This window comes from Tinamus guttatus, unplaced genomic scaffold, assembly GCF_059628265.1.
Source record: "Tinamus guttatus ecotype Peru unplaced genomic scaffold, ASM5962826v1 Tinamus_guttatus_pri_ptg000530l, whole genome shotgun sequence".
NCBI classification, from domain to species: Eukaryota; Metazoa; Chordata; class Aves; order Tinamiformes; family Tinamidae; genus Tinamus; species Tinamus guttatus.
In genome coordinates, this window is record NW_028289064.1 from 1,240,156 (window position 1) to 1,254,150 (window position 13,995).

A 13,995-nucleotide genomic window follows, 5' to 3' on the forward strand; every position below is an offset into this window, starting at 1 on the left:
ATTTTGTGGGGTTTGAACTTTTCTCAGACCATGTTATAGGAAATTTAAACGGTAATGAAAAGTCTGAAGTGAAATACAGCCTTTAAAAGTGAAATACACTTTTCTGGGACATATGGACAAAAAAGTGGCTGATTCTGGCCCCAACCTGGGGTGTACCACGTGGGCATCCTAAGCGTGCTTAGCGTGCTTCAGACTCCGAGGAGCCTGACTTGGGGATACGGAATAATTCATCCTGAGATTTGAAGAGTATCTGGCATATGTGCGGAGGCGTGCAGTGACTTGAGCAGTTATGTTTCAAGAGATGTAGCTCTGTATCCATCACGGGCACAGGGCTGTAGGAATAAGGCAGACTTGTCATCTTCAGCTCTCACTGGATTATGGCATGTAGGAAATACAATATATATCTGCTTACTCTGTTTTTTTGTTTGTTTTCTGGTTGCCCAGTTGCAAAATGTTAGAAGATGTTCCTGATTTCTGGCCTGACATCAAGGGCATTGGGGAAGAATTGCTACCCGTTTATCAATTTGGTTCTTATTGTTGTTCATCATCTGCCTGAATCCCTTCTTACCTCAGTTGCTAATTAATCTAATGCTTTTGACTGTAAGTTGTTAATAGGACATGGCCCATGTATGGGATTTCAAAGTATTTGTTAAAATTCTTATCTTGAAAGAACAAGGTAGATAGATGGTTAATAATAGACAGACTGGGATCCTAAGCCTAAACAGCCACCTGCTTTGTGGTCCCTCATGTCTCCTACAGCACTGCAATGAGAGCCATGTCCTAGTTAGGACCGGAGGTGCTTTCCTGGTGTTTGTCAGAGCATAGCTGGGATGCTAAGTGTGGTTATTCACTGAGGAACATAGGGTTATACTTGGTTGCCTTACTAGGTTGTGTCTAACCTGCAAACGAGAATGTCTCTGTATGTTCCTGGTACATGGCTGTTTTCACCCAGTGCAACAGAGGGCTCAGTGACCGAGCAGAGCCTGAAAAGGGGAATGAAACAAAGTACTCGGAGGGTAAATCATCAATTTATTTGCTGTTTGGGTGGCATTTTCAATGAAACTGGGTTGGGCAGCCTGTTAAAATCATTTGCAGCTTTTGTCTAGACTGTATATTATTCCTGAGGGTTAGCACATCTGCATGTTCACATTATAACCTGCAGGCAGGCAGTGATAATGGTACATATGCCATGTACACAATTTAGTAACAGGCCTTTTTTCGTAACTTACTTTTAGTATTTTAATTAAAATGATTCTGTATCGCATAGTCTTCATATGACATCAATAAACACTTGACTGATTGCCTCTGTGACTAATGCAGCTGGACACTTGTCAAGATAATCTAAGGTCTTTTCATGGGTTCAAGACTAAAGATGCCTGACTGTCCAGATTTTATTCTGTAGCCTATTCATTTATTACTTGAGCACAGTCAACTCTGGTTAAATTGCTGAATCAAAGATGTGAAAATGATTTATTGTGTCATTTTGATGCAGTTTGATGCTCCTTCAAAATGAAGAGGTGATCCTAGAATGCGTGATTTTAAAAGCACTTCATATATAGACTCTGTTTCCCTTTTTCAGATTAGCTTTTAAACACAAAGATCCACAAAGAAAGCAGTGGGACTGTATTAACAGTCAAATCAGTGTTCTGTATTGTTTTTGTAACCTTCTAGTAAATTGTTCTTTGATTTGGACCATGTGGAAAGGTGACGCAGCATGTGAAGTTCCTGTGATTGAGGTCATATTTGTTCTTCTTTGAACAGAGGTTCTAGAGATGTTAACGTTTCTTATATGTTGTAAATGGTATTTGATGGTACTTGTCATCTTTGTTAGCATCTAGTAATTTAATAATTGAAAATAAGCTCTTTAGTTCTTCTTGTTCTATTTTTAGCTGCTACTCTCCATTTCTGAAATGACTTTGTAGGTGAGTAACACAGAAGGGTATTTATGTTGCCTGATTTTAGGCATCTGATTTGTGCTAAGTTAAGCTACAATCCTTATGTATCCAGTCAGGGGAAGACAGTTACTGTCCTCCAGAGGGCTGTTCAGGGTTGAGCACTATAAATTCAACTGCTGCTATGGGGAGTCAAGGCAGACCAGCTACTTCAGACAACAAACTTAGATTCCTGATTTAAGTTAAGCAACATTTCCCCAGGAAAATATTAATGAAAGATGAAGCTGACTCAAGTGTTTTATGGTTGAATCTTAAGGTCAAATTGCAAAGTTAAATCTATTGCAGAACAAAATCTAAGTGGGACTAGCTGATCACAGAGAGGCCTATATTTGGTGCACAGATGATGTGTACCACACATATGTCTTCATACTGCATGGGTGACAAGCTATTTAGTACTTCCTGCTCTCTGCTGGCTAGCTGCTCTGCTAGCATTCTTTAAAGATCCTAAACTTTGGGATATCACTGTCTTGCAGAACATTTTATGAAATGGTACTACTTTAGTTTTAGCTGCCGTTTATATCCAGTTGCTGATAGGAATGATAATTTTTTCTCGGTGAAGCAGTATAGCTCAACTATAGTCACAACTCACGTTCTTTCATTTTGTAAGCACCAATAGTCAGTGCCTATAGTTAGTGACTTAGTTAATGCGAAAACTAAAATTATGTGTATTCCTCCTTTTCTTATTTGGCAGATTACACCTCAGTCAGCAGGTGATAACAACCAACCTCTATTTAGCAGCTTTGGTCATTGGTCCTACTTACAGCCATGCTCCCCTTGAAGTGCCCCTTTTTGTGTTGGTGTTGGTCACCTCTCCTTTCTTTGCTTTTGAAGGGAGCTTGGCTTAGCAAGTAAATGATTGTCTGGTGGAAACATGATTATCTCCTGCCTTTACACTGTGCTGCCTGGGGGCTTCTGGCTAGGATGCCGAGACTAGTGCCCTCGACCACGGCCAAATAGCCTGTGTGCTCTTACAGACCAAAGAGTTACCTGGTAGACTCAGGCCGTCCATTGGCTCTATGTTGCCTAGTCTTTCCCCAGAGGATTATGCCATGCTGAGCTTTCACTAGCTGGGGGAGAAAGAATTTCTAACCAACAGAGAGCAGGGCAGATACACTGGTTCTCAAATTTTTGATCTTGAGTTTCATCATTGACCTTAAGGTAGGTGGAAAAAGGCAGAAAATGAGAGGTGGTCAAAGCTTTCAAAACTCAGTCAGTGAGGGATTACAGGAAGAAGCAGCAGAAACATCCCTTTAGGCTTTACTCTCAAGTGCCTTTTTGTGAATGCTGAGGTTGGTAGCCTCTTCCCTGATTATAATTTGTGTGTGAACCTTGCAAGAAGAATTTGAAAAACTGTAGGCTCAACCGATAAGGTTTGAAGGTTTGAACTGTTACTACCTGGCATAATTGCATATAATACATATTGGACTTTTTATTTATTTTGGACCATATTGTAAAAAAGAAAAAAAAAGGATAAAAGCCTTTTGTAGTTTTTTTAATAATGGAAAAAAGTATGTATCAGGTTCAACGTCTTTCTGTTGAGAATTAATTGCAACTTGACAGCTTCAGTTGAGTGAATGTTATTCTCATCTTAGTTTCTTGAATTACGAAATGTATGGAAATCCTACACTGAAATGTTCTTCTGCTATATTTATTTCAAGATTTTATAAGCAGTCTGAAAAAGTCTGGTTGCATTAATAATGTTTTAATTGATGTCCTTAGTACTGGAGGCATTGTTTGCTGAGTTCTGCAATATTACTGACTTTCTAGTCTGAAAGTGAACACAGGGAAAAGACACACATGCTGTTAAATATATTTTATTATTTTGGCTTTTTCAGCATAGCTTTATTTCATGGAATTTTGCTTTGCACACTTGTATTCTAAAATAATTTTGGAGATTTATCTTAATGCAAAGACTGTGATGCAGGATTTTCTTCTGAGAGATGTTTGCTGGAAGTTGGATAGAAAAGTACTTTAATTTTAAGTGGGATTTATAAGGATCAGCAAGTGTAAATTAGATTCTAAAGTACTTCCAAAGCAATATTTAGAGCGGCCTATATTGAACTGTTTATTGCTTTTGCTCACAAGCCTCCGCAGTTATTTTCGCTTTGTTTCAGAGAGGCTTGTTGATGGATCCAAGCTGTTCCGTGCTCTCACAGACGTGCACACTTTGCATTTCTGCGCCCACCGTTTCCACCCTTGTCCCACTTGTGCGCCACAAGCTGCGCCGAGTGCTGGGGCTCCTCAGCCCAGCTCTGCGTGCAGGACTGACCTTGGTGATGCCTGAGGACGTAGGCCAGGCCCTGCACTTACTGTCCTCCCAGCCCCTGCTTTGGGAAGCACCCGGCCTGTGCTGCTGTAGGGGTGTTTAGGCATCCGTATCCACCCCTCGTAGATGGATGTATGTGGTGTTCTTGCTCAGAAGAGATCAGTGGCTGAATTAAAAACACTTGTCCTCTTCAGCTCCTGCTGCCTTTGGTTCTGCAGTAGATGAACATGAGGTCCATGGTAATACAAACGAGGTTTGGAGTAAGTTCCAAGTAGCCTCACACACTGCCCTGTGGCTGCAGGCACTTGGATACTCAGGGAGAAGAAAGGCCCTCTCAGCCTTGGGCCTTAGCAATGAGAGCAGAGCGGGACTAGCAGTTAAAGAGCTTCACGTGGGGCTAAATGTTGGCTTGTGGGAGTGAGACTGTGCTTGCACGTTGTGCTTCTCTCCAAGGATCTGTCACATAACAAAACCTTGATGAAATCCGCCTGGGTATCTTCAATGTAAAGCATGCTCAATTCCTGCTGAAGGCATTTAGCTGGTAACGGTCCCAAAATACATATCACAAACTTGTAAATTCAACTTCTGTCAGTGCCACAAAACAGATGAAGAATGGATAGAAATGTGGATGGGGATCGCATCCCATTGGCAGCAGGGGGGGCGTCAGGATCGATCTCCACAGCAGCTTTTCCAGGAGGCAGGATTAATGGTCCTCAAAAGAAATAACGGCCTTTCCCAGACCCAGCACAAGTCATTCCCTGAATTTCTGCTATAAATTAATGGCCGTTAAATCCCACGATGAAGGGTGAGGCCTGCTTCATAGCTGCTGACTTTGAAATATACTGCTGTTATCTTTGCACTGGTGACGTGTGAGCCTGAGTCCAAAAGCTTTAATTCTGGTGCCCTGATAGCCATGTGATCCTTCCAGGCAGTCCTGCAGCTTTCCTTTGCCCCTGTTTTTGCTGTGGGACAGGAGGCCCGTTGTCCTCTCACATGCTGTACATGACCTTCCTGCCTCTCCCTTCTTAGGAGGATTTTATTTCCCCCCTGCCCTTTCCTCATCTCTCCCCTGAATGTGGGGAGCTGGTGAGATGCTTGGAGGTGTTCGCCTTCCTGATCCAGAGCAGGTCCAAAGCCCTTTACACCCCCTTATGCCCACCCAACATATCTGTACTGCACCCTGCAGAGAAGGGTGCTGTCCTGTAAATACAGTAAAATAATGCTAAAATCAGTTATGATTTATTCTGAAGCTATAATAGCGTTACTATTTTTATGACCTGAATATTAGATATTTAGGTTTGTGAAAATGTTTTTTTTTTAAGTCATTTTCTTTCTCTGCATATAGGATTTTATTTTTGCTGTTTAGGTTCATTTTAGAAGAAAATGAAGTGATTGGCAGGAAGTAGTGACAGAGGCCGAGCTGAGGAGGCAGCACAAGGACAGCGCTTTCTCGCTGCGATTTGATTTTTATTTGCTGCTGCTCATGTTCACCAGACGTGAGGAGCCCTGGCATATAGCAGCAACTGCAGTTGTTCTGTGTGGTTTCAGAGGGCGTTTAGTAGATCTGCTCTCTGGGCTGAGCTTTTGCGCTGCTCACGTGGCCCTGTTAGGTGGGGCTGACCTCCCGTGCATGGTCTCTCACAGGCAAAGCTTCTTGTCAGATTTATGTCTCGTTTGCACTTTTAGCGCAAGCTTGCCTATGTGGATTAATCTCCTTTCCTTCTGCATTAGTTGTTGGAATTAGGTGTAAAATGAAAGTATTCCATATTTGAACCTTGAGGATTTATGTTTGGGACTTTTAGGGGAATCAGCATAGGATTTGAACCCTAAATCCTTTAAGTAAAGGAGCTGAATTTAACATTTTGATTTAGATCAGCTTAAGGAAAAACTCCTTTATCGGTGATCTGTAAATTGTATTAGTTACAACTCAGTGCATTAAAAAGTTTGTTTTCAGCCTTTTGTCACTTCCAAGGAGGGATTTCATCATATAGTAATGTGGCAAATTGCCTAGTGCTCCATTAACATAACACAGCCACACTGGGACAGTGCTTCTAACCTACACACCTGAAGTTAGAGCTAAATAAATCCAATTTCAGTACTCAATAGAGGTTTGTTTGTAGCAAAAATGCATTTTTCTGAACATTGCTGTAGTCATTCTGTGCTTCTGGAAGCTGGGCCGCTTTTAATGAGCCTGATATTTACCCCATCCCAGTTGAGTGTGCTTGACATTTTGGAAAATAAGAAGAAAGTGAGGAAGCAAGCTCTCATTTCAGTACAAATTATTTTCGTATTTTCATATGTAACCGCATACAGCTGCATACCTGGAGTTAGTATCACTGTGTTCCCTCTTTTACTTCAGCAACCAGTGCCCCAGCATATACAGAAAGGTGAATTACAGATTATCTGAGCTGTTATCGATGGACGGAAGAGGAACAATTGGAGAAAAATGACCTGTTTTTTGCTAGCTGTTTTCCAGGCCGCCCCTGCGACCCGTGGCAGCCCCCAGGCAGCCGCTGGTGCTGCGTCCTTCCCCAGGCCGCAGCGGTGGGTCCGCGAGCGGTGGGTCTGCTTGGCGATGCTCGCGCTCCCGAGCAGGGCTCCCTCTCGCCCCCGGTGCTGGCAGCTGGCTGCTGTGCTCTTGTTCTCGCTCGTCTGCTCCATCAGATGTTTGCACGTCTCCCTTCTGCCATCGTCATTTTGCACTTTGGATTTTTGCATTATATTCCATTTTGGACTGTGCTCTCCCCAGGGTATGTGAGGTTCCTATCTTATGAATTCCTGCTGATTTCTGATCCCGGCATCTGTTCCAGACGTTATCCAGATGCTCTAATTTGGGAGCCTTTAAAGACATGACTTTTCTGATTTTACGTTTCTCTGCATCCCAAATAACCTAAAGCACAGGTACAATTGCGAAAGTGTTAATTTAATAGTTAACAACAATAAAGTCCTTCTGGAAGCAATACTTTCAACCACAAGAGTTTTAGTAATTACTGGTTATGCCAAATGTAAATTAATTCGTGCTGCTGAGGATCAAGTTACTTTTGTGTTGCTGTGGCTAGATGGAGCTGTCAGAATGCGGAAGACAGTTTGATTTATGGGCGAAGACCATACACATTAGGCTTTCCTGGTATGCACTATTCATTATAGGTATTTACAGGGCTGAATGTTGATGTCCTTTTACTGTTTTAGCATGGATGATAAAATATTTAGTAATTATTTTGGAAAGTAGAGAAATCATTTGGGATACAGCAATTAAGCACAAAGAGTCTGAAATAGGATTGTTTTCAGTGAGGTGCAAGATTATTTTAAAACAAGGACAACTGAAAATAATGCATGCATAAATGTTTCTGATTATATATGTGTATTCTTGTATTTGTGTGGGTAGAGTTGTTTTAATAAGTGAATGGTCTTCAGGCAATTTAAAAGGGATATTACACATCAGAAAAGGTGACCTCATGAAAAAGTTGAAACTATTCTCTTTAGAAGCTATGTTCTCTCTCATTTTCATTCTTTTCCTTTTATTATTAATTGTTAGGATGTTTTAATTAAAAACAGATTTGGAGGTATTATCTGCTTCTTCTATTTAGTCCTTTTAAATGTTAATCACTTATGACAGCATAATTTACAGTGCAACCTGTACCAGTCTTATGCAATGTGCCTTTGATTTGTAGAGTGCCAGAATTGCAAACTGCCCCCTCAAAAGCAATTTTCAAAAAGTTGATACAATAGCAAAGCCTGGTAGAAGAAATATGAACAAGGAATTGTTTTTTTCAGATGACTTTAAATGTAAATTAAACTTGATGATGTAGTGGAACAGGAAGGATAGTTCTAGGTGGTTGGAGATGCTGAAGAAATGTCTCCCACTCTAATGATAACCACACTGAATTCACTTTTTTTTTTTTTTTTTGGCTAGAAGACTATTGGAGAGGAGCTGAAAGCAAAGGGCAAGTTTCTAGGCGTTACTGGGACCTTTGGAGAGCGTTTGTCCAATAGGGTTGTGAGTTTTGCAAAAGAACAAAGAGCCTGAGAGAAAAATCCTGTCTCACGATGGTCTGGAAACAGGACCAATGTGAAAGCTATAGAGAAATAATGAGGGATTTTAAATGTAGTGTTCAATTTCTCATTAACTGCCCTCGATTCTCCAGTGTAATGGCTGGCTGATTTTCCTGAATTCTCTAGATAGGCTCCAGTTTCCAGAGAGCATCATTACGGCCTTCGTTAGGAAGGGGCTGAGTGGCAGCTGCCATGGAGAAGGCCCGGGGAAGGCCCCAGTCAGATGACACTGGAGCCCTGGGACCTGGCAGTCGAGGAAGGCAGTTCACAGCCAGTTGGCACAGTCGCACTAACTCTCTCCATGGTGTTGATATTATCCTCCCTTCCCTCCCTTTGCCCCAGCTGTTTCCCCTGCCTGCCATAGCTGCCAGGGAGCTTCCTCAAGCTGCCCTCAGCTCTGGCTACATTTTGCTGAAAATGTTTTAAATATAACTTTTTTTGTTGTTTATGTATGTATGGTTGCAAATCAACAGAGAATCGCCAAGCCTTAATCAAATGGACATTAACTTAATAAAATAAAACAGACATGGATATAACTTTATAACAATAGCATTTATTTTTCTTTCTAATTCACCAAGGGAAGAAATTCAGCAAACACGTCTCCCCCATGCAAGCTAGTTTTCAAGAACAGACATAGCTATACATACCTATGTCTCCCCCAGCTATTGAAAAAATAAAAGTAACTTTTTTTTGTGCTGTGTGATTAAAACACTTCTTTTTTTTTTTTTTTTTTTTTTTTTTTTTTTTAGGAGGGGTTTGGAACGCATTTGAACCAAGTCTCTTTTTTTCTTTTTTTTTTTTTTTTTTTTTTTTTTTTTTCCGTGATAGGATTTAAACAAAATTGGGGCAAATTTCAAGCCTTGTCTAACATAGCAATCCTGAATGAGAACAAGGTCTTATAGTGACCAGGTTACATCTCACACTGCTGTAATACATCTTGGCAATAACACAAGCCTCTTAAAACTCTCTTTTTTCATCCTCTCCTTTTTGCCTGCATTGTTCTTCCTCAGATTTTCTTTCTTTCTCTTTGCTACATCTCTTCTTGTTTTGCAATGACTTAATTTATTACTCTATGTAACTCTACACTGATGAGATATAGAGTTATTTTTGAATATATACTAATAAAATTTAAAGAAAACTATAACTGAAGCAGAATATCTTTAGTTCAGTAAGTGCTATTCGGAAGAAAGTATGTGTTTGTCGGCTTAAAATTAGTAGTTTTTTTCTTCATAAGTTGAACTGCTTGTCTGGTGTGACGTTTCTGAATGGATTCCTTGGTAATCAGATTCCACACACTCTTTAACCTTTTGCAAAATTTAATGAAAAATAGAGTTACTACTGAATATACTGTTTTGCCAGCTCAACAAAAGATGTTAAGTTCTGCATATTTTTGCATAATGAAGATAAGTGTTGACAGTGTAATAATCCATTTGCAGAAGATAAAATCATTCATGATTTTAATAACCCTACAACACTATTTGAGTTGAGTGTGAAATACAGAAGCTTCAAACAGAGAAGTGGAACCCAATGTTCTGCTCTGGAGTGCCAGCTAGTTACAACTCCGATTTTTCTAGGAGAGAGAAGAAGAGAAACAAAGGCTCAGCGGGTCCAGAGGAGACAGGCAAGAATTAGGATATCTGGGGATCTGTTTGGAAGTTTCCAGTGAAGTCCTTGTCCACAGGTTAAAGATAACCTGTTGTGGCAGAGCTTGTATCTGCTTCCCCAGTTGGGTATCGTATTTGAATCCTGTGTTGGAAAATGCTTTCAAGTTTGTGCACTCAGTCAAGCTAAAGGGTTGCAATGCAGTGTTCCCAAGTTTGTTCCCTTGGAATGGTTGTGTGTGTAAACATAGTTTCTCTTTTGAGTGTTGCAAGAAAGGAATGAAAAAAAATCTTTTTTTAAGAGTAATTCCGGGATGTTCGAGTGATGTAGGTGCCTGGCCCGCTGGATGCCAACGTGCAGGGGCAGTGCGGTTTAGAAGGGCACTGCTCTGTGCACAGCTATAAAGAAGCGAGTGCTGGGGCCAAGGCTCGTTGGAGAAATATTAGGGGTCTCCTTTGCTATTCATCCCTACATTACGGATACACAAACATTTGATTTCAAGTGAATGTGCTTTGAAATTGTGTGCAGCGAGTTAGTTTTTCTGAAGTTCTCTGTTGTTGCTCTCCATTTCTTTCTGCAGTCTTCTGGTGTGTCAGGGTTTGTTTTCAAAGTAATTAGAGGTCAGATCTGAACAGTACTCGGACAGCTTTCGAAAGCAGACTTTCAAAAATATCTTGCTATCTAATTTCTACTAATTTTAAGAGGAATTGGTACCTGAGGTGTCTTTCTGCAACCTTAGCTGCCAAGTTAACATTGAAAAGCTGTCCTCGGATCTTTTTGACAGTGATTGTGGTGTTAATAGCCTTGGTGTTAGTGAGGGCCTTTGAGATGAGGCATCGTGCTGGTGTCTTGTGTGAGGTGGATGAGGTCCCTGTCCATGCCTAGCAGGTTACAGTGCACAGTAGATGGATAGACTTCTGGATGTGGATCCTCTGTGCAGAGGTTGCTATAAGCTTGTCAGCGATAGAAAACCTAGAGATGCTCAGGAAGAAAGGTACTATTGCTGCTATTGGGATCCCTTCCATTTCTACCTTCTGGAACATTACAGATTCACAGAGTGGTTGAGGTTGGAAAGGAGCTTTGGAGATCCTCTAGTCCAACCCTCTGCTCAAGCAGGGTCACCTAGAGCATGTGGCACAGGACTGTGTCCAGGCAGCTTCTGACTGTCTTTGAGGCTGGAGACTCTACAACCTCTCTGGCCAACCTGGACCAGTGCTCAGTCTTGCTGAAGGGTATCCCAGCTCCATGTGTGGCCACAGATCACCCGTGGGGAGCCAGGGAGAATGTCTTGGAGTTGCTGCAAGAGAGGAGGAAGCTCCGTGCGCCTCCCAGGCACCTCGCTTCCCGCAGCACGGCCTCCGACGGCGCGAGGAGCTCCCAGTGCAGCAGTGCGTCTTTTATTCTTTGGTTTAAAAGGATGGATATAATGGACTGTAGGTTAAGTGGCCCTGTTTTCATTACTGTTACATTTAAAAACACTTAATATAAAAAGTTATTCACAAGGGAACAAGCAGTTGTTTACATTTAAGACTTCTTTCGGAGCTTTGTTATTATGCACGAAAAGAAGAATTTAATTATTGACTGTTGCATTAAAATGCCAGGAATGTCTCTGTGACATTTGTTATTACTAGATAATGAAGTTAGCTAAAAAAACACACCTATCATTGTTTTTCAGGTCTCTAAAAAGTTTCTTGCAACAAAATAAAGTGTTATACTCAAGGCAAAAGGTACATAGAGTTTTACCTTTTGAATAGACCTTGACAGTTGATTTAAAATAGGCCTAATTTAATAGATATTGTATTGTACACTGAAGATAATTTAGGCTAATGTCAAGGACAAGTGTTATCTATTCCTTTGTTGTAGTGAGGTATTGAAATAATGAGTGGAACAGAAGGGAATCAGGAAATGTTTGAAGTTTTTCATCTGTGTCTCTAGATGGGTATTTTTAATCACATTCTCCTGGCTTTTGCATGCAAATTACACTGAACAGCACATAGTATAAAAATTAGCAGTGATATTTCACAAAATCTATTTTCTTGAAGTTTAATAAGCTTGCAAAGATTTGCCTGTGTTTTAACTAACTGGATACCTTTTGTACCTCAGTTAAAATCACAGTCTTGGATTTTAAATGATGCAGTTTTGATCCTGTAAGAGAGGAATTGAAAACCTTTTTTTTTTTTTTTTTTTTTTTGGAGGTTTCTGAAACCATTATTTCCCCAGTACTCAAGGACTGCAGCTCCCAATGACAGCTGAGACAACTGTTAAGATTTAATACATCTTTATTTCAGCAATATATCTTGCCGTGTGGCACCAGCCCCTCTAATAACCTCAGTGTCTGGATTACTTACTGCGTAGCGTCACTGTTTAACTGCTGACCTCCGTGGCAGGAATAAAGCACAGAACTCCTATATGGTCCATGCTGTTGACTTGAAAATCTGCTGGCTGGCAGAGTCATCCTGATCCCCCAAGCTCAGCTGAGTTGGGAATAATGGGGGTATCTTTTAGTACCCTGCCCTCTTCAAAAGAGGAGGCAGATTTTTATAGTGCACTCTAAAAATGTGCAGAGCTTCCAAATATTGGCAGCGTTGCTCTGAGTGTAGTACACATATATTCATTTGTGCTGAGGGAGCAGAAGTAGAAGGGCTGGAGCTGGCTTATTCCTGCGCTCAGATGTGCCTGCTGCTTTCCAGACAGAGTGCTCACTCTTAGGCCATGATTTCTTTATGTAGCTCTGGAAAGCCAGAAGAGGTATATGTTTTTCCAATTTCTTTTCAAAATGAGCTCAAAGGATAAAACCGCAAATCACATATGGTGGTAATTTTTCAGATCACATCCTGAATCTTAAATAAGGGGGATATTTTTACAAAGGGTTTTTGGAAGGAGTCTCCTCTCTATAAACTGAGAATTCAAGGAACTAACACGATGTCACTGTATTCTCCATGCTTGCAAAGGAAGAGTCAAATAAGAAACAACCTATTACAAAAGTTGCATGACAAAAAACATGATTGCAAAACCTTCTGATTTAGGGCAGAGATATTTTCCCAGGTTGCTCTCATATCCCAAATGGAATTAAATATTTTGTTTTCTACAGTGGGGAAGGACTATATGAACTAAAGGAAACCAGCTTCTGATTGTAATGTGATCATTTTTGCTGAGACACATAAGAAAAAGAAATAAAAGAGATTGAAGAAGAGAGAATGTTTTTCTCCCTGCTTTCAGTCTCAGTTTTGCAGTAGCTGTGTATAGTTGTATGCCCTGGAATCCCTTCCTCCATAATTTTAATCAAGTAACTTATTATTACAGAGCTCTTTGTACTTTTTGCAGTTTGGTCTGCAGTTTGGCCAAACTCTCCTCCAAGAGATAAAAGCACAACTATGGAATTTGCCTGCTCTTTTGACCGAGTTTAGCTTAATATCCCCAGGTACCAGTGATGGCTGAATTCAGGTGTTCACTCCATGGAGAAGGAAAGGCCTGGTAGCTAATTCATCCTGATTGTGGCGCTTTCCTTAATGCTATTGGTTAAAAACAGTAATTTGGAGAGTGAGTTAATGTCATCAACCAGAGCTTTGGCCTGTTTCTGGTCCGGGAGGGTACGTGCTACGTGTAGTCTCTAGCTCAGCAATAGATAGTTGCAGGGAGAAGGAGGGAAAAATCTTTTTAAAATAATATATGTTTTTAAAATAGCGTATTTTAAAAATAGCCTAGGAACTTACAATATAGTATCTAAAATTGCATTAATTGAAGGGAAAAGAATAGATTGTAATTTAATATCAATTTTAGATATTCTCAGATCAAAGCATCATAGAAAATAAATAATCAAAAGCAATGCTGTAATAAAAAGTATATATACTTATTTCAGAATCATGTCTTAGATTTAGAGTTAAAAAAGCAGAAGATTCTTAAACTATCTGTAAAATCAAAGAATCCTTTGAAGTAACAAATGGTTCCTGATCTTGCAGATATAATTTAACTTGTTATGTTGAGCTGGGAAAGTGAAGGATATTTACTTAATCAACAGATTTGTGAATGACTTTCAATCAGACTTGTGATTTTTTTTCCAGTGGGAATTATTTTACCTCATAGGGGCAGATTATATTCAATCAATCAAGTCTTTAAAATGAA

General features: G+C 40.3%; 1 protein-coding gene across 1 annotated transcript in view; it reads left to right on the forward strand.

Annotated features, from left to right (window-relative positions):
• The window catches only part of PARD3 (par-3 family cell polarity regulator), a 435,290-nt gene that overhangs the window by 123,519 nt on the left and 297,776 nt on the right, over nucleotides 1-13,995 (forward strand).